Below are 24,176 nucleotides of genomic sequence, written 5' to 3'. Positions count from 1 at the left end.
GTTAAAAGATCTGAGGATGTAACTCAGTGGTAGAGAAACAGGGGGTGTAATCCCCACTACAGCAAGAGAAAAAGGGGGGGAAAAAAAGGACTGGGGATGTAACTCAGTGGTAGAGAGAAGCCTAGCATGCATAAGGCCAGGGTTTAAAAAAAAGATCAAAAAGTTCTTGCATTCCAACTGCCCACTATTAGGACAGGGATGTAGCTCAGGGGTAGAGCCCATGCTGAGCATGTGCAAGGTTCCTCCTTTCAACTCCAGCTACAAAATGAAAAAGGAAAAGAATGAAAGTAAACAGCCCACTATTGAAACAAAGTTTCAGTCAAACAATGTTAGAACCATTTCCAGCTGCATAAACACATTAAGTTCGAATTTGGAGTTCTTGCTGGGGACACACACCTATAATACCAGCTACTCAAGAGTTTGAGGCAGAAGGATTGCAAATTTTTTTAAACAGAATATGATTTTTAAAAAATATTTCTTTTAGTTGTACACAGTACCTTTGTTTATTTTATTTTATTTATTTATTTTATGTGGTGCTGAGGATCGAACCCAGAGCCTCTCATGCACTAGGCAAGCGCTGTACTGCTGAGCCACAACCCCATCCCCAGAAGGATTGCAAATTTGAGGCTAGCCACACCATTTAGTGAGAACAAGACCAAAAAAAAAAAAAAAAAAGGAAAAAGTTAAATTCAGAATTTGTAAGAACATGTATATCAACAATTCAACCAAATTCAGTGTTAATTTTTGTCTTCTATGTCCTTCTCAAATGGGGATGGCTTTGTCTTTCAGGGTACCTTTGTACAAGTCTGGAGAAATTTCTGGTTGAAGAACTTGGATGGGAAGATGCTGCTGGATCTAGTGGAGACAGTTCAAACGTGATGATAAATATCCTAGAATATATAGGATAGCCTTCCCAATGGTTTTCCTGCCCGGTGTGTTGAGAAATTCTGATCTACAGGTAACAGTGGCTTGTTGGAGTAAAACATTAGGAAAATAGACATCCTTCACATAATGCCACTACAGTGGCTTAAGCAAAGGAAGGAGAGTTGCTTCCTCTGCCATTGGAAGTTTAGAGAGATTTGGGCATTATGGAATCTTACCTTTTTTCAAGTCACTAATATTCTAAGTTTCGGTGTCATACTGTTCCCAGCAGTGTCCTGTCTTAGATTTGGTAAGGTTGTCAAATCAACTTACGTTGCCATTCTGAAACCTGAACAATTAAATTTTGTTTGATTTTAGTCTGCAGGGATAGGAAATAAATGATTTTTTAAAGGGTTACATGGAAGTTTTTGTTTGTTGGTTTGTTGGTTTGTGGCAGGGTCTCACTGGGTTACTAGGTTGGGCTCCAGCTTGCGATCCTTCTGCCTCCCGAGTACTGGGATTACAGGCATGTGCCACCACAATCAGCAACCGTGGAAGTTTTTGTTCACTGACTGCGACTTGAACTGCATGCTTCAAGATCTGAACTTTTAATTTCTTCCAGTTCTTCAGTGCTTTCAAAGGAAGCCAACATTTGTTGTAGACAGCATTACTATCAAACAGTTGACATATTCAAATATGGCTCCAAAGCACTTGCTTTAGTAAGTACTTCAGTGCAATCGACTAAAGGTGATGCCTCTACCCCAACTACATTCTCCTTCTTACTGATGGATTGCTCAGCATTGCATTTGTGGCTTTTCTTAGTTTTTGTTTTATTTTTGTGGTGCTGGGGATTGAACCCAAGGACTCACATGTGCTAGGTAAACGCTTCCCACAGTGCTGCATCTTAAGCCCTGCATTTAAGTTTAAGAAAATGCCTAAATCATGCCAGGCATGGTGATATGCGCCTGTAATCCAAGTTACTTGGGAGGCTGAAACAGGAGTATCACAAGTTTGAGTACAGCTTCAGCAACTTAGTGAGACCCTGTCTCAAGATAAGAAATAAAAAAGAATGGGATGTAGCTTATTTGGTAGAGCACCCCTGAGTATGAACAAATCAATTTGAAATGCAGTATCTGAAAGTCTGTTTCCCAGAACCACTCCTGGAACCATTTTCTGTATTAATCAGGATTTAATGGGGAATGGGGAATAACATAGGCAGAAACTATAATAGTTATCTTTTTTTAAAAAAATCCATCTTTTATTGTGGTAAAAGTATGCATAAGATGAAATGTACCATTTTAACCATTTTTTAATGTATAGTTCAGTGGTATTAAATGCATTCACAATGTTGTGTAATCATCACCACGATTTATCTTCATAACTTTTTGCATATTGCAAGACTGAAACTCTATACCTATTAAGCACTAATTCCTCACTCCTCTCTTCTCCAAGTGCCTAGAAACCACCATTCTACTTTCAATCTCTATGATTCTGATTGTTTTAACTGCTTCCTATAAGTAGAGTGATACTATATTTGTCTTTTAGTAACCGGCTGATTCACTTAGTATGATGCCTTCAAATTTCATCCATTATAACATATGTCAGAATTTTTTTTCTTTTTTAAGGCTGAATAATATGGCATTTTGCTTATCCATTCATATATTAATAGACACTTGGATTACTTTAATGTTTTAGCTATTATGAAGAATGATGCTATATATATATGGATGTACAAAACCCAGCTTTCAATTCTGTTGGTTATATGCCCAGAAATGGAATTGCTGGATCATATGATAATTCTTTTTTTTTTTTTTTTAACTTTTTGAAGAAGTACCTTACCATTGCAGATTCTTAATTGAGAAAACTAATATAAAGTGTTGCTGGAGGGCTAGGATTGTGGCTCAGTGGTAGAGTGCTTGCCTAGCATGTGTGAGGCACTGGGTTTGATTCTCAGCACCACATATAAATAAATAAAAATAAAGGTTCATTTACAACTATATAAAAATAAATAAATAAATAAATGTGCATTATATATATAGTGTTGCTGGAGATATTACATGTATTGGAGAACTAAAAATGGAAACTAAACAAAGAGGTGGTAACTGTAAGAAGTAGATGGGGGCTGGGCATGGTGGTACATGCCTGTAATGCCTTCAACTCAGGAAGTTTTAGCAGGAGGATCACAAGTTCAAGGCTAGCTGAGACAATTTAGCAAGATCCTGTCCCAAAATAAAATTTAAAACAGGATTGGGGATATAACTTAGAGGTAGAACACTCCTGGGTTAAATCTCTACTAGCACTATTTAAAAAAAAAAAGTAGGTGAGGAAGGGAAGAAAAAAAAATAACATTGAGATTATTGGGACCAAACACTTTTAAAAAAGGAGCCCTATGAGCTGGGTTTGTAGTTCAGTGGTAGTGCATCTACAACTAAAAAAAAAAAAAGTGAGTCAGGGCGGGGGCCTGGCTGGTGCCAGTGTCTCTGAGGGAATGTAATGAGGTTTGTTCTGAGAGTGTGGAGAGAAATCCAGAGCTGTTGGCTTGAAGAGCTGTTGCCTGGGCGACACAGGAAGCAAACAGGAAGGAGCAAGTCCCTTCTCCTTTCTTTCTGCCTCTGATCTCCCACGACTGGCAGAACCTAACAGAGAGCCAGGTTGGCAAAGGGAAATCTTGGATTGCAGAGTTCCAGTTTCAGCTCCACAGCACAGCCTGTAGAAGGGTGGGTGTGAGGCTGAGGAACATTTCTTCATAATCAGCACGGTTAGATGATCACTGATCATCGTTCATATTATGTACAAAAGGATGAAGGAAAGAGGCTGGGGTTGTGGCTCAGTGGCAGAATGCTTGCCTAGCACATGTGAAACACTGGGTTCCATCCTCAGTACCACATAAAAATAAATAAAACAAAGGTATTGTGCCATCTACAACTAATATATATAAAATTTATATATATATAAAGGATGAAGGAGAGGCAGCAGAGTAAGATTTCATGAGCTTCTAGCTTTAGTATCTAAAGGAATAGTGGAGAGAGAGCTATAATATATATGGAGAGGGGTGTTGGGAGGAACTAGTTATAGCATGTAAGATCTGCTGAGATTGAGAAATTTAGTTAGAGAAGCCCAGAGTCTAATATAGTACAATTGTACTACAATTGTGGTCTCTTGACTGGCCAGTCTGAAATTTTTTAAAAATTTGTTTTAGTTGTTGATGTACATTATTTTATTCATTTATTTATATGTGGTGCTGAGAATCAAACCCAGTGCCTCATACATGTGAGGCAAGTGCTTTACCCCTGAGCCATAACCCCAGCCCCTAGTCTGTAATTTTTTTTAAAAAATTTTGATTTAAGAAAGGGTATGCAAAAAAAAGAAAAGAAAAGAAAAGAAAAAAGGGTATGCATGTGCTCCTATGCATGTTTTAGATTTCTGCCACTGTGACTAAATACCTGAGATGATCAACTTATTTAGGAAGAAGGATTTATTTTGGCTTACAGTGGTTTCAGAGGTTTCAATCCATGGTCACTTGGCCCTGTGGTGAGGCAGTACATCACAGCTGGAGTACAGGCCAGAGAAGCCTGTTCACCACAGTTTAGCCAGGAAGTAGAGAGAGAGAGGGAGGAAGGGAAGGCATAGGGCCCCAGTATCCCCTTTGAGGGCATGTCACAAATGACTTAACTTCCCTCTACTAGGCCTCACCTAAAGGTTCTACCACCTTCTGATAGCACTGAGCTGTGGACCAAGTCTTCAACACGTGGGCCTTTGAGAGACATTCCTGATCCAGATATATACATATACTTATATAATTCAAATATTTATTTTAAAACATAAATTGATATAATTTTATATTCATAAAATTTTTCATTTTAATCCTTTTTTAATTGTGGGGAAAATACCCATAATATAAAACTTCCAATTTTCACCACTTCAAATCTGCAGTTCAGTAACATTAAGTACATTCATGCTTTTGTACCACAATCACCACCATCTCTATGACTTTTTTTCATCATCCTAACTGAAACTCTATATACCTATTAAATACTAATTCCCCATTATTTCCATTCTCAGGCCCTGGTAACCACTATTCTACTTCCAGGCTCTCTGAATTTCACTATTCTAGATACCTCCTATAAGTAGAAACACAATATTTGTTTTTTTTTGTGTCTGGCTTATTTCAATTAGTGTAATGTTTTCCAGCTTCATTCATATTATAGCATGTGTCAAAATTACATTCCTTTTTTTAAAAAAAATTATCATGGGCTATCTTTTTAAAAAAAATTTTTTTAGTTGTAGATAGACACATACTTTTATTTTATTTATTTATTTTTATGTGGTGCTGAGGATCAAAAACAGTGCCTCACACATGCTCTGTCACTGAGTTACAACCCTAGCCCCTTTACATTTCGAGACTTATTGTTATATATGGACCATGTTTTGTGCAATTTGTTTTTATCAGTCTTCAACAGGATAAAAGCTTGTGCCAGTATCTAAAGCAATTATGTCACTAAGCAACCATGTTTAGTGCCCTCAATATTTTGGGGGAAGATTTGCTCTTTCTAGAACTTTAAGTAGAACTGTAGAGGAGGTATTTAGAGATACAGCTTTGGGCTAGAGACTTGGGAGTTATAAAAGAAAACAAATTTTAAACCTGGACTAAAATGAATTTTTTTTGCATGATGTGACAGTTTTCTAGGAAGAAATTAGAATTTCTGATAAAATTCAAGCACAAATTTCTAGTAAACTAAGGGGATTGAGACTTCTAAGAAATCAATCGTTCATTAACTTATCTTTCAGTTGAGAGTAGTGAGTAACTTTTTACCAAATATTCTTTTCTTTTTTGTATCTAATCTAACTATGATTTTCTAACCAATCTCTTTTCCCTAAACATATCTCAATCAAAAGTGAATATTTGAATTGAACTTATGAAAGGAAGAAAAATTTTTAAAGAGGTAAAATCATGAGTCTCATGCAGATATGAAGTGAATATGGGTCAAAGATTTTTTACTTAATGCCCTAATTAATGAGGAAATGCTATTACAATCAGTGCAAAGGAAAATCCAATGACCAGACTAATATATAAATCTATTAGAAATTCTGAAATCAATTTTCAGAATTTTTAAATTTTGAAACAGTGTCTTGCTAAGTTGCTGAGGCTGACCTTGAACTTGTGATCCTCCTGTCTCAGCTTTCCCATTTGCTGGTTTACAGGTATACACTACCACACCTGTCAGCACTTCCCAATAATCTTTTGATCCGTTTAAAAGTTGTTCACACTTTCACTTACATCCTCCTATATACCTCATCCTTTGCTACAAGATGGCAATGAATTTTTTTTAATGTTTTTATTTTATTAAAGGATAATAAAAGCCAAATTACAGCCAACTGTTAAAGCCTCTCTCGAGTGCTCTCTCTCTCTCCCTCCCTCTCTCTTTTTTCCTTTTAATACTGAAGTACAACAAAAATCAGTTCTGGGGTTTTTGTCTGAACAAATGATTATAGTCTTTCCCACAGCAGGCTCCACAGCCACATAAGCCACTGAATGGGGACAGTCTTTCCTATTTGTTGCTTACAATTCCTAAGCAGTCAATATTTAGTATTTTATTTCTGGGTAAGAGAAAAAGCATTTTGGTCCATTAATGCACCTACTAGCTCCTGGAGAACATTATCAAACTCTACTATTATGGAGACATGAATGTCATCGATATCTTAAATGATGAACTTCTTCCCCAGGGCATTGGACTCATCCAAGTACAGTAGAAACTGCTTCACGGCAGGATCGCATTCTATAAGCACTCCTTTCAAGACGTTGACCATTTTTTTCCAGTCAGAAGGTGCTGATGACCTCAATAATCCACACATTCCCCAGCAGACCTCCGCCCACAGATCCAGCAGAGCCTCGGTGTTGCCCACAAATTGCAGCAATGATTTTTTTGATTCAGGCTCAGGTTTATAACAAAACAAAATATTATTAAAGTTTTTTTTTTCTTTAACAGTTGGCTTCTGACATTAGTTGCTGATTTAGGGGAGTCAGGCAGGAGTTTTAAGAGTAAATGATTTTCACTGAATCCTCATTTTCAGTAGGACTCTCTCCTTAACTTGACAAGGTATCCTCTTCCCTCTTCAGGAAATCAATCTGATTCTTCAGAGGGCAGCAGGTGTTATTTATTTATTTTGGTACCAGGGATTGAACTCAGGGGTGCTTAACCACTGAGCCACATAAAAGTCCTCTTTTACTTTATGCTTATTTATTTTTAAAGAGAGAGAATTTTTTAATATATATTTTTCAGTTTTTGGCGGACACAACATCTTTGTATGTGGTGCTGAGGATCGAACCCGGGCCGCACTCATGCCAGGCGAGCGTGCTACCGCTTGAGCCACATCCCCAGCCCTTACTTTTTATTTTTGAGATAGTGAGGCACTAAGTTGCTTAGGGCCTCACTAAGTTTCTGAGGCTGGTCTTAAACTTTCAATTCTCCGGCCTCAGCCTCCCGAGTTGCTGCGATTACAGGGGTGCACCACCTCACCTAACTTGCGCTTGCTCTTGTCCACTTTGATAGTAAATTTGCTAAATTAGTTCCCATTATCTTCTTGCCCTCCAGCTTCCAAAATGTTAGTGATTTGTTCTCTGAGTCTGATTATATCAACAGAAAATACCCCAACCATCTATGACAATAGAACTCTGGCCTACAATCTCTATAACAATTGGCCAGCAGGGTCATGATTTGGTCGATGAGTCAGCTTCCCAATATTGTGTCCCCTACCCCTACTTGCAGGTCAGGACCAACCAGAGAAAACGAAATCAATCATATAAGAAACCTGTTTTCTGGTGAGCTCAACTCCAGCTTCCCCTTGATTACGATCACCAATCAGAGAAACCTTTTGCCTGCCTTCCAATCTCTGCCCAATATGAGAATGATAGTTGATCCCTACGACAAGCCTGAATAGTCTGTCTTCATTTGGGTGGTCTTCATCTTTTTGACTTTGAAGTTTTATGTTTTGGAGGGATTTGTTTTAGAGGGATTTTAGGAGGAAGAGTTTTATATGGTTCAGTCCATCATCTTCAACTGCAAGTCTTTTTCTGTGCCCTGTCAGTTGGCCACTGTTCACTCTCTAGCTCCAACAGGCTTCAAAATAACCTTCATTATGTCTTCTCACAAATCTGGATGCAGAATTCAAAATCTGTTCAAATTCCTCCAAGGTATCTACAGGAACATAAACATTAGGGAATGATAGACACTTTTCTGAGCTTTACCTATGGTAGACAGAAGATGAAGTTATACAACATTCACATACACCAACACAAAGAACACAAACTCAATTCCCCAAATGCCTTAAACATGTCTTTCTTTCCCCAAATCTCTCCTCTGTAGATATCTTCTTCTTTCTATGAAGAAGTCTGGAGCTGACTCGCTCTGATTGATCCCCTGAGCCTTTAAATTCCTTATCCCTTTGCCTACAAAGCTTTGGCTCAGACTTTCAGTCTGCTTTCAATATACCACTCCCTGCAGAATGAAAGGGATGCAGACTCACCAGCCTTTCAACCCCCATTCTTCAGTGACTTGCCTCATGGTGTGCGTGTGTGTATGTGTGTGTGTGTGTGTGTGTGTGTGTGTGTGCGCGTTCGCGCTTGCATGCCCATGTGAGTGTGTCTCTTCCTCTTTCTAAGGGACATCATGAACATCTTCGAAATTACTATGGGCATCTCTCCCAAGATGTAATCTCATTCCAGCTCTATAGGAGGGAAACAGTTCTCCACATGTCCAAACCCCCAGAAAAAGACCTTTTCTCACTGGCTAACAGTCTTTTTGTGTTTCCAACTAGTATTTAAGCTTCTTTTTTTTTTAAATTTATTTTTTATTTTGGTGAATTATAATTATACATAATAGTGGGCTTCTAGGCTTCTTGAGTGCACATATGAGAGCTACCCTATAAGTTACAAATTTCCTCTCTTCATAGTAACTAACAATATTATGAAAGTTTATAGAAGGAAAGTGGGAAGAAGGGATGGATAGTCTCAGTGGAAGGAAAGAGGATTTTCAGAAAGTGTCTATTAGGTGGTGGCTTCTCCAAGTTTGGGCTTGTATCTTCAACACACTAAACAAATCCAATAAAGGGCTTCCATATTTATTGTGTATCTTTAGTTCTGGTTATTGTATTAAATTGCCTGGTGTGGCATGCATCCATTATTAGTATCTTTGCTTTCCATATCAATTAGGGATTAGGTTCCACCACTGGTAACAAAACTTGTCTACAGTGGCCTTAAAAAAAGAATTAGAGTTTACTTTCCCATGAAAAAGAAGTCCAGAGGTAGGTAGTCCAGGGTTAGTATGGAAACTACCCAGGGTATCAGGGATCCAGGCTGCTTCCACTTCTCAATTCCACCTTTCTAAGTACCTAGCTTCCACCCTAACGTTGCCACCGGGTGACAAAGGTATTGGAGCTCTGCCATCAGGTCCTCTGTTCTTTTTCTTTTTTGGTGGTGCTGGAGGTTGAACCCAGGTTCTCACATATGCTAGGCACAGCCTCTACCATGACCTATATTACCAGTCCAAGCCATCAGGTCCTGATTTAAGCTGGGAAGAAGTGGAAGGGTAATGATAAAGGGCAAATGAAGCTCAGGAAGTTGCCTGTTCCCCTTTAGGAAAAAATACAAAAAAAATCCCATGCAAAAGCTTTTGCTTACCTTGATGGCCAGAACTTAATTACATTGCCATACCTAGTCCCAATGGAGACAAAAAAAAAGTATTTTTTTAAAGTGTCCCCTTCACTTTCATCACTAAGCAGAAAGAGAGAATAGATATTGGGTGGGCAATGGCACTTCCTGTTCAATTTCTTTTGAATTTCCTGTACACAATGTCCCATGAGTCCTAGACCAGTGTTTGACATTGAGTTGTCTTTAGAATCAGTGAGTAAATAGTTAAAGAATTTTATAGATAAATCAAACAGTTCACAGAATGACTTTAAAAAATTAATTGATTTTTTTTTTCTGGAGCAGTTTTAGGTTTATAGAAAACATGGACAGAAAGTACAGAAAATTCCCACTGCCTTCCCCTCTACACACAGTTTCTCCTATTACTGACATCTTGCATTAGTATTATACATTTGTTACAACATTATACCAATAGTCTTTGTGTGTGTGTGTGTGGGAGAGGTATTGGGGATTGAACCCAGGGTCCTGTGTATACTAAGCATGCAATCTTCCACTGAGCTATACCCCCAGCATCTTGATACGTTAGTAAGTCTGTAGTTTACTTTAAAATTCACTATGTTGCACAGTTGTGTGGATTTTGACAAATGCAGAATGTCATGCATCTGCTATCATATCATTATTTCTTTTCTATTTTTTTTTTATTACAGAAGATTGAACCTCAGAGTACTTTACCTCTGAGCCACATCCCCAGCCCTTTTTATTTTCTACTTTGAGACAGGGTATCACTAAGTTGCTGATGCTGGCCCCACACTTGTGATCCTTTGGCTTCAGTTTCTCAAGTTACTGGGACCACTGCACCAGGCCAGAATAGTTTCACTGTTCTAAAAATGCCCTTTGCTCCACCTATTTATCACTTCCTTCCTTCTCCATAGACCTTGGCAACCACTGGTCCTTTTACTATCTTTATGTAGCATTGCCTTTTCTAGAATGTCAGGTTGTTGAAACTATACAGAATGTAATCTTTTCCGACTGGCTTCTTTCACTTAGCAATGTGCATTTTTTTGTGTGTATGTGACTTGATGGCTTATTTCTTTTTTACTGCCAAATCACATTCCCTTGTTGGGATGTACCATTGTTTGGCTATCCATTTGCCTAGTGAAAGGCATCTTGGTTGTTCCAACTTATGAATAAAGCTGCTACACAAACATCTGCATGCACTTTTTTCATATTTTTATTGGTACATAATATTTGTAGGTAATGCTGTGAACATTTTTTGTGGAACTCTATTTCAACTCACTTCGGCAAATACCTGTGGTGTGATTGCTGGATGGTATGCTGAGAGTTTATTTACTTTTGTAAGAAACTGAAAAACTGTCTTCAGAAGTTGCTGTACCATTTTGTGTTTCTACCAATGAATGAGAGTTCCAATTGCTCCACATCCTCAGCAGCATTTGATGTTATCAGTATTTTGGTACTTTTTTTTTTTTCCTTTAGCAGTACTGGGGGTTGAACCCAAGGCCTGATGCATGCTAGGCAAGCACTGTACTACTGAGCTGTATTCCAAGCCCAGTGTTTTGGATTTTAACCAGGTATCTATTTTAGTTTTAGTTGGACACAATACCTTTATTTTATTTATTTTTATGTGGTTCTGAGGATCAAACCCAGGGCCTTGCATGTGCTAGGCAAACGCTCTACTGCTGAGCCACAACCCTAGCCCCATAAGTATCAATTTTTAAACTATTTGAAATGATACACATTAACATCTTTAAGGATACCACGTTCCTGAAATCATAAGACATCCAAATTCTAGAGCGCTGTTTCCTAAATTATTAAAATGAAATAGTCATAGTTTAAAATGTAAAAACCACATCTGTGAATTTACATAAACCAGTTTTCATTTTAATTTTGCCTCAAAAAATTAGAATGTGTAAGAACTGTGTGTTAAGGTAACAAAGAAAATAATATTCTACTCGCCCTTGGGAAGCTCTTGGGAAAATATTTTTGCAAAACAAAACTTTAAGGGGGCCTAAATGAAATTTATCATTAAGTAAAAAAAAATTAATTGTACATAGACACAATAACTTTATTTATTTATTTAATGCTGAGGATTGAACCCAGTGTCTCACACATGCTAGGCAAGTGCTCTACCACTGAGCCACAATCCCAACTCCCTAATTTTTATTTTAGTTTGTAATTCCCCAATGACATGTGGTCAATAATGAATCTTCTATGTGTTTATTCGTATATAGTCTGTATATGTTCTTTGTTGAGCAGTCTGCTCAGAGTTTTTGCCCATGCTTTAATTGCTTATTTTGTGTACTGGGAATTGAATCTGGGGTGTTCTACCACTGAACCACATTCCCAGCCCTGTTTTGTATTTTATTTAGAGACAGGGTCTCACTGAGTTGCTTAGTGCCTTAACTTTGCTGAGGCTGGCTTTGAATTTGCAATCCTCCTGACTCAGTCTCCTGAGCCCCTGGGATTACAGGCTTGTGCCACTTCGCATAGCCAATATAACCTTTGTTATATTTTATTTTGAGACAGGGTTTCACTACACAAGTTCACTGTGTATTTTGGATACCAATCCTTTATCAAATATGTGTTTTGTAAATATTGTAAATATTGTCTTCCATTTTTGTAAATATTGTCTTTTCATTCTCTTGTCTTACTAATTTGTTGGCATAGTTGTCCATCATATTTTTAAATTTCTTAAATCACTGATGTATTTTATGTCTTCCTTTATATTGTTGTTTATTTGATGCTACTTCTCTTTTATCCAGACGACTCTCACAGAATTTTGTTTTCTTTTTAGTCTTTTTAAAGATCTAACTTTAGTTTTATTGTCCATTTCTAGTGCATCTTTTTCTATTTCATTAATTTATTTTTCAGGCTGTTGTCTTCTATTTGGACTTATTGTTTTCATTTTTTCTAATGTATTAAGCAGGTCACTTATCTGATTAATGTTTAATTATATAATTAATCTAATTGTTAATATTTCTATTTTCTAGTGTAAAGACATATAATGTTAATTTGCCTGTATCTTATACATTTTGATAGATGACATTTTTTATGTGGTTCCTGGGATCAAATCCAGGACCTCACACCTGCTAAGCAAGTGCTTTACTACTGAGCTACACATTGAATCTTAAATAATATATTTATTATCATAAAATCTAGTATCATAAGTTCTATTGGGATTTCTTCTTTGACCTTTTGGTTATGTAGAGGTTTTTAACATTTCTAAATATGTGGAGTTTTTAAAAATAATCATTATATTATTGATTTCTAACTTAATTATAATATGGTCAGAGAATGCAGTTTGTATGGATAGCATTTTTTTTTTGTTTTGTTTTGCAATCTGTAGATAGTTGCTCAATGGATTAAATCAAAATTTTCTAAAGTCTTCCTTGTGTATTGGAAAAGTATTTTGTGTGTGTGTGTGTGTGTGTGATAGTTTTATACACATCCTTCAAAAATGTTAACTAATTGTATTGGAAACATTTCCACAATGACTAGTGATTCTCAAGATATTTTTTTTCTATTTAAGAGTGAGACAAGTTGGGTGTGGTGCATGCCTATAATTTCAGAGGCTCGGGAGGCTGAGGCAGGAGGATCTCTAGTGCAAAGCCAGTCTCAGCAATTGAGAGAGGCCCTAAGCAATTCAGCGAGACGTTATCTCCAAATGAAATATAAAAAGGGCTGGGGATGTGACTCAGTGGTTAAGTGCCCCTGAGTTCAATCTTGGGTTAAAAAAAAAAAAAGAGTGAGGCTCTTAAAAGGCTTATTTAAAATGTTGTTTTCACACTTGGAGCTTGTTGACTGGGCCTTCAACATAAAAGTGATAGGTTATAAACCCAGTCAGCTCATTATCGGATCCACCCAAATGTCAATATTCTGACATTCTAATCTAATCTATTTCTGTTTTTTCTTTTTGCAGTACTGGGGATTGAACCCAGGGGTGTTCTACCACTGAGCTACATCCCTGGTCCTTTTTATTTTGTACTTTGAGATAAGAGTTCTCTAAGTTGTTGAGGCTGGCCTTGAACTTGTGATCCTTCTGTCTTGGCCTCCCCAAAAGCTGAGATTATGGGCAGGTGACACCATACCCCTTTATTCTCATTTAAAAACCATTTGATTAAAGTATATATACATTAAAAAAAAGTTCCCATAAATGTGCAACCTGAACACACATGTCAATCAGCATTCAGATTAAGAAACAGCACATTAACAGTACTTTAGGAGCATCCTCATGTGCCCTTACATAGTTTTCACTTTGGGATATTACAAAGTGTGGGTATTGAGGATTTTTTTTTTTTTGTACATGACCTCTTGAACTTATGGGTATAAAATTAGGAGTAAAATTCTTGGGACAAAAGCTATTCATATGTTCAGCTTTAGTTGACCTTTATTGCCAAACAGTTTAAGTAATTGTATCAATTTGTATTCTCTTCAAGAGAATAAGTTCTTTGATTGCTCCACAATCTTAACAATACTTGGGATTTTCTTTTTCTTTTTAGCCTTGGAGGTAAAGAGTGATATTACATTATGGTTTTCATTTGTATTTCCTATTTATATAGTGCTTTTATATTTTTAGGTGTTTCAAGAAGAAACAGACAAAATGGAGTGAGTTAATCTTCTATATTTGCTAGAAATTTATTCCTTATGGCTATTTATCTAATGGGACTTGGAACCTTTTTCTCTGTATTGGAAGAAATATAATATAGACAATGAGGACAACACAGTTCACAATTATATGTGAGGCAGCTAATATGTACTATACTGAGGATTGATTCCTAGCTCCAACGTTTACTTGCTGAGATACCTTGAGAAAGTTATTGAACTTTCCTCCATTTTATGTAAAATGGCACTAATAATAGTGCCACCTCATGGAGATGAGGATTAAATGACATAAGATAAATAAAATGCTTTGTGAAATTCCTAGCATACTGAGCAAGTACAAGTCAACAAATGGCAGCTATTATTATATTTTGTATTGGTTATTTATACACATCTCATTTTTCCTTCTGCTTTACATAGTTCATGACAAAAGAACAGCTTATAGCACATATTAGTTGGCTCACATATAATAACTGCTACCAAAGACTGAATGAACGGGGCTGGGCTTGTGGCTCAGTGATAGAGTGCTCGCCTAGCACTTGTGAGGCACTGGGTTCGATCCTCAGCACCACATAAAAATGAAATAAAGATATTGTGTCCACCACCTACAACTAAAAAATAAATATTAAAAAAATACCGAATGAATGATTTAATATATAAATAGGTATTATGGTTATTGTTATAAAAGATGGTATAAATTATTAATGGCTATCAGATAATATGCACTGTTAATGAGGAATACATTACTTAAATACACTGTCTCTTAGGCTGGGGCTGGGGCTGGGGCTCAGTGGCAGAGCGCCTGCCTCGCACATGTGAGGCACTGGGTTCGATCCTCAGCACCACATAAAAATAAATAAATAAACAAAATAAAGATATTGCATTCATCGATAACTAAAAAATATTTTAAAAATAAATACACTATCTCTCCTATTCACTTTCATCATTTAAAAAGTCAAAAAAATTAATGTGGTAGAAAAACACTACCCAGGATAATAAAGAATGAAAATTAGATGTTTTACATTGCATTCTGTGAGAGTTCTCGACTTCTCTCTCCAAAACCAAAATGAAAAAAACTAAAATACCTTCCCAGAAACAAAAACACCACTTTCCTGAAAAGGCATTCCTCCTTTCCAACTTTTCACAGTCCTTTTTTGTTCAGCAGTGTAGAATCTGAAGATACAACAACTTCCGTACAAGATGGCGTCGCCCAGTCCCCCACTCCGACTGGGGTTACGTCTTCCCGGTCCGCAGTTGGACCGGAAGTGGTTACGGTCCTAGTGGATCCGGGTGGGTGAGCGCAGGCGGTCGCGAAGGTTCCAGCTTTTCAGGGAGAGATGAGGTGCCGCAGGTGTTCAGGCCCAGTCTGAGGCCGCAGGTGAGTGAAGCTGAGGGACTAGCGAAGTCTTCACTGTTCCTGTGTATCAGGCGGAGGGGTTTTTTAGCGTCGACAGGAAGGGTGGTGTGGTGATGTTGGGGACATCACTGTGTGCGTGGGTGATTTGCGGGGAGCACGCTGTCCCCAAGCGAGTTGGTCCTGCCCCTCTCCCCGCCCTCGGGCGCGGCCTCCAGGTCTCCCCAACCCCTGGGCGGGGGCGGATCAGCATCCAGGTTCTCCGGGAGACTCAGGTCTTGGCCCTGACTCTCTCCCCATCGGCTCCTTCGATCCCTTCTTCCCTTTTGGGGAGGATCTTACAAGCCCTCGGGGCTCCCTGATCCAATCAGCTGAAAAGGAGGCCGTGCGGCCGCCCCGCCAACTCCTCGGCTGTATTCCTCGCCTCCGCAGCTACAGCCCCTCCTGGAGTCGTGGGGACCAACCCCGCACCCATCACCTGGGGGACAGAGGCGAACGAGAACCTTCAGAGTTATTTATTAAAACGTTTAAGTACAAACAAACCCAAGCCCTTAAACAGGCTCCTTAATAAACCCACTTTATACCAGGGGTTGCAACGGAAGGTCTTTGTTTATTCTTTTTTTGCTGTATGGTCGTTTTTGTGGTGCTGGGGATTGAACCCAGGGCCTCACAAATGCTAGGCAAGCGCCCTGCCGCTGAGCTACGTCCCCAGCTCCGAAAGGTTGTGTTCATTATCTGGATTAGAAAGTGGGGAGAAAAGCGGTTTAATAGCGGGGAGGAATGTTTAAATTTGGTCTCGTTTAAATTGTTCTAAAAAATGTATCTTTTAAGACATTCATTGTACTATAAGCATTCAATCTTGTGCAAAAAAAAAAAAATCATGGAAAATTGTTGTCTATAGGTTTTTCTGTCTTTCTGTCCGTACTGGGGATTGAACCCAGGGCACTTCACCACTGAGCTACATCCCCAACCTTTTTTTAATTTTTTATTTTGAGACAGGGTCTCGACAAGTTGTTCATGCTGACTTTGAACTTGGGATCTTCAGGTCTCAGCCTCTCCAGTAGTTTTTTTTTTTTTTTTTTTTTTTCCCTGTAGCTATAGATGGACAGAATGCCTTTATTTTTATGTGGTGCTGCAGATCCAACCCAGTGCCTCACGCTTGCTAGGCAAGCGCTCTGCTACAGCCCCAGCCCCGGAAAAAAAAATTTAAACAAGACAGGTCATCTCTATATATTTTTTCTGTTTCTTTTCTTTTCTTTTTTTCTTAGTTGTCGATGGACACAGTGCCTTTATTTTATTTATTTATTTTAATGTGGTGCTCAGGATCGAACCCAGTGCTTCACAAGTGCTAGGCAAGCACTCTGCCACTGAACTACAACCCCAGTCCTATTTTTTCTATTATCTTTTTTTCTTTACTAGCCCTTTACCCAAAAGTAAGAACTATTATCACTTTGGGTTGTATTTTTTTTTAAATTTCTTTTTCTTTATGTTTATTGACTAGTGTGTGTAAGATTTCGTGTTAAATCTTTTACAAATGTGTATTTTTTTTTCACAAATATAGCATATTGTCCGTATTCTGCAACTTGATGTTTTGTGCTTAAGAATGGTTCTTGAGGGCTGGGGTTATGGCTCAGTGGTAGAGAGCTTTGCCTAGTATGTGTGAGGCACTGGGTTTAATTCTCAGCACCACATATAAATAATAATTTTTTTTAAAAAAGGACCATTGATAACTAAAACAATTTTTTAAAAAAATGGGTCTTAAAATACTTCTTGTCACTATAGAGATCAATCTATTCATTTTTTTTTTAAAAAAACTTTCTTTAGTTGTTGATAGACCTTTATTTTACTAATTTATTGATATGCAGTTCTGAGAATTGAACCTAGTACCTCACAAACATTCCAGGCAAGTGTGCTACTGCTGAGCCCCAGCTCCAGCCCCTCAACCTATTCATTCTTTTTGCTAAGTTCCATAGTACTTTAACATTGCAGAGTGTGTGAAATTCCCGTAGGTTGTTTCCAGTTTTTCACTGTTGGACCCATGGTGTGCAAAGAACATCAGTCCACATGTCTCTGTGTGCCCAGATGAGCATTTCTCAAGGATGGTTTCACTTAGATGGAATTGCTGGATAGGAGGGGGTGGATGTTTAATAATGCCAAACTACCTACCATAGTGTATAGTAATACCAATTTCACACAGGCTCTTTTAAATATTTGATGTCTTTTTTTTTTTTTGCCATCTGATGGATGCAAAATGATCTCTTATTGCTATTGTAGTTTGTATTCCCCTAATTCCTGTTGAGATTCAGAATCTTTTCACAGTCAGCCGTTTATAATTCCTCTCTTGAGAAATTTTTTCTGGTGGATTGACTTTTTCTTGTTGTACTGGATTTTAATCTTTTGTCATTTATGTGTGTTTTAAATATTTACTCCCAACTTAATACTTTCAAAAGTTGTTCCTTGTCCCTTAACTTTAAGGCATCCTGTTGAAACAAAGCTTTGCATTTAATGTTTACATGAACCAGTCTTTTCTGTGTGTGTTTGTGCTTTGTGGCTATCATTTCTTTCTTTCTTTTTTTTTTTTTAATTAAGGATGTATTTTTTTTATATTTTATTTTATATTATTTTATTTTAGGTGTAGATGTAGCCATATCCCCAGCCCTTTTTTTAAATTTTATTTAGATGTAGATGCACAACACAATGCCTTTATTTATTTTTTATGTGGTGCTGAGGATCGAACCCGGGTCCTGCCTGTGCTAGGCGAGCGCTCTACCACTGAACCACAATCCCAACACCCCGCCCCCCCCCCCCACACACACATCATTTCTTACCCCGGTGGTTCTCAGAAAGGGAGAGGGTTTGTTGCCTTATGGACCCACTAGTGATGTCTGGAGACATTTTTTGGTTGTTCAGCTGAAGGGTTGCTGTTATTATCACCTGATGAGTGGAAGTCAGGGATGCTGCTCTACATCCCACAATGCACAGGACAGTGCTCCCCAATGCAGAAAATTTTCAACTTAAAATGTCAGTTTTGCTGAGGTTAAAATATCCTACTCTATTGTAAGACAGAGCAGGGTTTTCTCCTATAACTATTATTTTTTCTCCAATAAATTGTCTTTATACAATTTATTGGAGAAAAAATAGTTATAGGATATTTTTGAGGTTTTCTTTAATTTCTCTAGAATTGGTGTATGCATGTGTGTATGCATGTGTATAATTATTATTTTCTAAATAGTGTCACTTTGTATATCATCCACTCTTAAGCTGTTAATCTGAAATGCCATATTTATTGTATACTGATATCTCACACAAACAAGATCTGTTTTTTTTTTATTGATTGTTCAAAACAGTACAGAGCTCATGATATATCATCTTTCATACATTTGACTCAATTGGGTTTTGAACTCCCATTTTTACCCCAAATACAGATTGCAGAATCACATCTGTTACATACTCACATTTTTACATGATGGCATATTAGTGACTGTTGTATTCTGCTACCTTTCCTATCCCCTACTATCCCCCCTCCCCTCCCCTCCCCTCCCATCTTCCCTCTCTACCTCCTCTGCTGTTGTTCAATTCTCTCCCCTTTTTTTTCCCTCCCCCTTGCCCCTCAAAACCTCTTATAAGATCTGTTTTTTGACTCTGTTCTGTGAACTAATTTTCTGTATTGCTGGACCCCAAAACCATCACATCCTATAGTGAACCGTATGTTATATTTTCAAGCTAGTAAATACTCCCAAGTGATTATTTTACTGGAAATCACATAATTTGTCAGCTTCCATGCTCTCTCTGGGGTTTAAACCCAGAGGCACTTTACCACTAAATACATCTCCAGTCCTTTTTTTTTTTTTTTTTTTTTTTAATAATAAGCTTGCTTTAATTTTTTTTTTTTAAAGAGAGAGTGAGAGAGGAGAGAGAGAGAGAATTTTTTTTTAATATTTATTTTTTAGTTCTCGGCGGACACAACATCTTTGTTGGTATGTGGTGCTGAGGATCGAACCCGGGCCGCACGCATGCCAGGCGAGCGCGCTACCGCTGAGCCACATCTCCAGCCCTCCAGTCCTTTTTTAAAAAAAATTTTTGAGGACTTGGGATGTGGCTCAAGCAGTAATATGCTTGCCTGGCATGCGCGGGGCTCTGGGTTTGATCCTCAGCATCACATAAAAATAAAATAAAGATGTGTCCACTGGAAACTTAAATAAATAAATAAATATTTTTAAAAAATTCTCAAAAAAAATATAAATTTTTTTTTTGAGACAAGAGTCTTGCTAAGTTGCTGAAGGTTTCATTAAGTACAGGGACTGACCTTGAGCTTGTGATTTTCCTGCCTTAACTGAGTTACTGGCATACTCCAATATTTTAAAAAACAGGTTTTCAGCTATTGGTTTTCTTTACAGATTAATTTTAGAATCAACTTGTCAAAATATTTTTTTTTGGTTTTATTCAGAGGCAATTCATATGTTATATAATTCATTCTCAAACTGTATAATTCTTTGAATTTTAGTATATTCACAGAGTTGTGACACCATCAGTACAATCTAAATGTAGAACATTTTTATTACCCCCAAAGAAGCCTATACCCATTTGTAGTCACTCCCCATTCCCAGCTCCCCCGATGCCCTAGCTCTAGCCAACTTCTCATTGTTCTGTCTGTATAGATCTGGATATTTATATAAAGGGAATAAGACAAGGTGTGTAAAAAAAAGATGATGTGGTCTTTTGCGACTAGCTTCTTCCATTTAATGTTTTCAAGATTCAGTCTGTCTTATTGCTGAATAAAATTCCATCCGATGGTGTATTTGTCTCCTAGGGCTGTAGTAACAAAGCAACACAAACTGAGTGACTGACAGTGTAAATGTATTCTTTCACGGTTCGGGAAGCTAGAAAGTTATTATGAAGGTGTCCGTGGGACTGCACCACTCCCAGGCTCTGGGGTAGCATCCTTCCTTGCCTCTTCCTAGCTCCTGTGGTTGTTGGCAGTCCTTGGCCTTCCTTGGTTTGTGGTTGCGTAACTCCAGTCTCTGCCTCTGTCATCACAAATCTTCTTTCCTGCATGTCTGTCTTCACATTTGACCCCGGGTCTCTTCTCTTCCTATAGGACAGCAGTCATGTTGGATTAAGAATCCACTCTACTCTAGTATGACCTCATTCTAATTTAATTACATCTAGAAAGACCCTGATTCCAAATAAGGTCACATTCACAGGTGTCTTTTTGGATGACACAGTCAAGCCATAACATGTAGATGCGCTGCATTTTATGTATCCTTTCATCAGCTAATGGACATTTGTGTTTCCACTTTTGGGCTATTGTAAATAATGTTGTTATGAACTTTATAGTGTGGCATGTTTTAATTTCCCTTGGATATATATATCTGGGAGTGAAATTGCTGGGTCATATGGTAACTTTTCCCCTCATATTTTTATTGATGCATTATAATTATACATAATAATGGGATTTGTTGTTACATTTTCATATGTGCATACAGTATAACAATAGCATTTGGTTAATATCCCCAGTATTTCCCCTTTTCTTTTCCTCGCTGTACAGGTCTTCCTTCTCATTTTCATGAGATTCCCTACTTCCTTTTTTCCCCATCTTTTACTCTATCTTCCACATATGAGAGAAAACATAAGACCTCAGACTTTCTGAGTTTGGCTTATTTTGCTTAACATGATGCTCTCAAGTTCTATCTGTTTCTCCTGCAAATGACATAATTTCATTCTTTTTTGTCTGGGAGGGGCACTCAACCACTGAGCCATATCCCCAGCCCTTTTTTTGTATTTTATTTAGAGACAGGGTCTCACTGAGTTGCTGAGCACCTTGCTAAGTTTCTGAAGCTGGCTTTGAACTCTCAATTCTCTTGCCTCAGCCCCCCAGGCTCCTGGGATTACAGGTGTGGGCCACTGTAACCAGCTCATTTCTCTTTATGGCTGAATAAAACTCCATTGGGTAGTTGGGTATGGTGGTTAGTTAAGAGCTGAGGCAAGAGGATTGCAAATTCGAGGCCAAACGTGGCAACTTAGCAAGACCCTTGGCAACTTAGCAAGATCCTGTCTCAAAATAAAGAGGACTGGGGATGTAGCTTAGTGGTAAAACATCCCTGGGTTCAATCCTCAATACCAAAACAAACAAAACAAACTCCCTTGAATATATATATCCCATGATCACGTAGACTGATTCCAAAATTTGACTATTGTCAAACATGGGTATGCATATAATTCTATAGTATATAGTCTTTAATTTTTTGGGGGGGGCGGGTACCAGGGATGAGCTCGGGAACACTTAACCACTGAGCCACCAGGCCCCAGCCCTATTTTGTATTTTATTTAGGGGCAAGGTCTCACTGAGTTGCTTAGCACCTCACTTTTGCTGGGGCTGGCTTTTTTAAAAAATATTTATTCTTAAGTTTTAGGTGGACACGATATCTTTATTTTACATTTATGTGGTGCTAAGGATCGAACCCAGTGCCTTGTGCATGCTAGGTGAGCACTCTACCACTGAGCCACACCCCAGTCCCTTAGGCTGCCTTTGAACTCATGATCCTCCTACCTCAGCCTCCCAAGCCACTGGAATTATAGGCGTACACCACTGTGCCCAGCTACTATCTTTAATTCTTTAGGATAAAAAATGAAGAGTGGTATGAGTCATGTGGTGGTTCTGTTCCTAGTCTTTTGAGGAACCTTTGTACTGATTTCCATAGTGGTTGTAGCAGTTTACGATCGATCGCACCAACAGTATAAGTGTTTCTTTTCTCCACATACTCTAAAGCATTTATTATTATTTGTATTTCTGATGGCTGCCATTCTTTATTTTATTTATTTATATTTATGTGGTGCTAAGGATCGAACCCAGGGCGTCACATGAGGAAGGCGTTCTACCACTGAGCTACAACCCCAGCCCTCAATTTTTAAAAAAAAGGTTTCAAAAATTAAGTTTGCACCTAGCTTATATGTTATTTTGAGTATACCTATATAACAATATGGCTTGGATGTTTCATGTTTTCCAAAGATCCACGTGTTAAAAGCTTAGTTCTAGGGTGGTACTTTTGGAAAATGGTTGACCCTTTTGGAGACAGGGCCTAATGGGAGTCCTTAGACCATTGGGCCAATGTCTTTAGGCCATTGTAGTATATGCCTGAGTATATGTACATGTAAAGTGCCTGTACATGTTGAGTTCAATCCAGCATTGTATATATGTGTGTGTGGTTATTGCTTTATATTTATATTTGCTGTTATGAATGAAATTTTTTTTCACGTTTTTATACTGGGTTCAGTAAACTTTTGCTTTCATATCCATCAAAATTTCTAAATTATTTTTGAAGTTTTAAAAGTTGGTTGATGACTTATTATTTTTCCAGATAATTCTGAATGCTGATGTAACCACTTTGTTTAGGAGCTGTTGTTCTTATTCATTCTGATTTCTTCTGCCCTGATTCATATGGTCTTCTTCTCTTGGCTCTAGGATTGTCTTTTCATTGTTCTCCATGCTCTGGTTTTTGCCTCTCTTCAATCTAGCACCCACACTGCCACCATGTGTTGACATATTAGCTTGATCCAGCCACTGTCTTCGTAAGTCTTTTATTTTTATTGGCTTTCCATTACCTAAAAAGCTTCATCCTGTAGGGTTATGTAAGATCCCGTATACTGGCCATCGTGGTGCATGCCTGAAATCCCAGTGTCTTGGGGAGACTGAGACTGAGGATCACAACTTCAAGGCTGGCCTTGGCAACTAAGTGAGACCCTGTCTTAAAATAAAAAATAAGGGCTGGGAGTGACGCTCACTGGTAAGGAACTCCTGAGATTCAATTCCCAATGCTTGGGATAAAAAAATCAACATAGAAATTATCAATAGGATATTTTTACATTTTTTGTAGTATTTAAAATTTAATGAGTATTTTATGCTTAGTCTACAACTTAAATTTTCTACACTTTTACCTATAACCATGATGCTTCTGGCTTTGATTTTTCTTGCACATTTTGTTCCCTGCCTGGAGGGACATCTCTTATTTGTGCACCTGGAGGACTCTTACCCATTTAAAAAATATATTTTTAGTTGTAGATGGACACAATATCTTTATTTTGTTTTTATATGGTACTGAGGATTGAACCTAGTGCCTCACAAGTGTGAGGCAAGTGCTCCCCCATTGAGCTACAATCCCAGCCCCTCTTGCCCACTTTTTAACACTAATCTCAGGTATCATCTCTCTAGTAAGTGTCCCTTAAAAACTACTGCCCTTCTTTGTTGTTCTTGCCTGTGCTTTATATGCTTCAGTTGTTAGTGTTATCTCACCAACTGCAACTTGTTCAGTACATGTATTTCTCTTTTGTGAAATCCTAAATATTTTGAAGACAGACTGTGCCTTTTAACCCTCTTTATCCTCTCTAGTACCAAGTTTGCCTTATTAAGGTGCTGTATACATGTTTACTGAATGAGTCATTTGGCTAGAAAAGACAAAACAAAAACTAACAAAACCTCTCTATATAGAAATGAACAGCATTAAAACATGTTAGAAGATGGTATTTTCTTTGAAAACAAAGTTTCACATTTGTGTATAAGATCATCTTTTGAGAGGGAAGGCATAGTGAAGCTGCAAACTGGTGTCAGCAGATGAAATGTTTGGCTGAAACAACATTTGTAAAGAAGAAACAAAGTATTGAATTTAAGTGCAAAGTAGAAACTAGAAATACATAAAATGTGGA

At 37.8% G+C, this 24,176-nt stretch overlaps 1 protein-coding gene and 1 pseudogene across 3 annotated transcripts in view; one reads left to right on the top strand and one right to left on the bottom strand.

Annotated features, from left to right (window-relative positions):
* Positions 1 to 6,453: 6,453 nt before the first annotated feature.
* On the bottom strand, positions 6,454 to 6,669 carry LOC113180245 (general transcription factor IIH subunit 5 pseudogene; annotated as a pseudogene).
* Positions 6,670 to 15,416: 8,747 nt separating this feature from the next.
* Positions 15,417 to 24,176, top strand: part of Exd2 (exonuclease 3'-5' domain containing 2) — a 51,835-nt gene continuing 43,075 nt past the window's right edge. The window contains exons 1-2 of one of the 3 annotated variants that reach the window (XM_026385183.2): positions 15,429 to 15,500; positions 22,939 to 23,045. The gene's annotated coding sequence lies outside the window, so the exon portion shown is untranslated. Of the gene's footprint in view, positions 15,501 to 22,938; positions 23,046 to 24,176 lie in introns of all 3 variants that reach the window. The other 2 variants (XM_026385182.2, XM_026385184.2) reach the window with 2 other exon arrangements.

This window comes from Urocitellus parryii, chromosome 6 (assembly GCF_045843805.1).
Source record: "Urocitellus parryii isolate mUroPar1 chromosome 6, mUroPar1.hap1, whole genome shotgun sequence".
In the NCBI taxonomy this organism is placed as follows: Eukaryota; Metazoa; Chordata; class Mammalia; order Rodentia; family Sciuridae; genus Urocitellus; species Urocitellus parryii.
This window is presented reverse-complemented; position numbering and strand designations above follow the sequence as displayed.